General features: G+C 43.6%; 1 protein-coding gene across 1 annotated transcript in view; it reads right to left on the bottom strand.

The window, feature by feature from the left end:
- Positions 1 to 1,552, bottom strand: part of Ick (intestinal cell (MAK-like) kinase) — a 67,381-nt gene that overhangs the window by 64,863 nt on the left and 966 nt on the right. The window lies entirely within an intron of this gene.

Genomic DNA, 1,552 nt, shown 5'->3' with positions numbered 1-1,552 from the left:
CAGCTTGGGCTACAAAATAAGCTCAAGGCCAGCCTGAACTGCATAGCTAGACCCTGTCTCAAAAAGACCAAAAAAAAAAAAAAAAAAAAAAGTTTCAGTAAAGTTCTGTTGTCCAAACCAGTCTACCAGGCAAGTAGGGGGAATGTCTTGATCTAGATTTAGCAAGGGTCCACTGGGCTAGCAAGTAGATCAGTATTTATGGTCCCGGGAAAATGAGAAACCTGCAAATATGACATAAGAATACCTAAGATAGCCCTGCAATGAACGCTACTGAATTCAGTGGAGCTGATCTAAAACAGAAAATTAGTAGCTGTGGAGCATGCCGTGTTTTAGTATTTGGTACTCAGCTTATCTTCTCAAATATTATTTTATTAATCTTTGTTTTTAATTACTTGCTAGAATAGAAATATCTGAGCTAATTGACCAGGCTACCTCAAGCAAGCATTCAATACTTCCAATGAAATTTCTGAAGCAACTTAAACCCTATTCTCTCTCTGCAAAAGTGCTCTTCAGAATTCCATCATTTTCTTATGTTATACATCCCTAGTTAACTCTTTTCCTCCATTTAAATTTCAAAATCCAATTTTAAAAGGATCATTAGGAGGAAACGTTTCCTTGAAAGACCTAAATCCTAGAGTCTCTTTTAGAAACTAAAAACTATTAAAATTTAGCTTCCATTAAAGATGGAAGTACTTTTTATGGTAGCTAATTTAGGGTGCAAATAAAAACCCACACAAAGGGTGTGTCCTAAAATGAAAAAATGTCATTTGGATTTCCTTCCGGTAGTTCGTTCCCCACCCTGCTTCCAGCTCTGTGCCTATATACTGCATTTCTAAAAGCTCCAGAATAAAATAATAAGATTATAAATTTAAATTCTAATGAATGTGGGCTCTCAGAATCCTGACGACTATTAGTCCCTGGCAACTGGAGAAACTTTAGACATTCCGTAAATGTTTGTTCAATGAAGGTAAAAAGTTGTGACGTCTAATGCAGTCATAGAACATGCAAACCCGTGGCTTAAAAGATTGAAAGTGTGGAGTGTCTTCCCTTGACCGAATTCAGGTGTTTGGTCTTTAAAAGGCGGGGCAAGGCCCGCGCGTACGTTTCGGCGCTCTACGTGAAACAGCGGACTACAAATCCCACCGTGCCTCGCGGGCACCACCTCCTGAGACTCTGACTCTAGAGCCCTGGAGACGCGCGGACATCGCAGTGCATCATGGGACCTGTAGTTTGGCGTTCCTTGCGTCGTCTGTTTTCATACCCCGCAGCTGCGCACGTACGAGCAGCTTTCCTCAATGTCGGACCTGTGCTCCTAAATTTAATCTTTATAAACACCAGTTGCCGAATTTTGCGTTTCCCACGCATTCCGGATGCGGCACTTAAGCGTCCCCAACACCGTGCAGCGACTGTCCCGAGCGTCCAGTTCTAGTGTCCTCGGACGGCTTGGCTCAAGGCCCCGCTCTAAGCTTATATCGAGACGTTTTGAGGGGCCGCCTGCACTGTCTGCCTCCGGGCGCGTTAGACCCGACCTGGGCTGCAGGGCTCGGCGGGA

Source organism: Chinchilla lanigera, unplaced genomic scaffold, assembly GCF_000276665.1.
Source record: "Chinchilla lanigera isolate Chin_1 unplaced genomic scaffold, ChiLan1.0 scaffold00010, whole genome shotgun sequence".
Taxonomy (NCBI): domain Eukaryota; kingdom Metazoa; phylum Chordata; class Mammalia; order Rodentia; family Chinchillidae; genus Chinchilla; species Chinchilla lanigera.
This window is presented reverse-complemented; position numbering and strand designations above follow the sequence as displayed.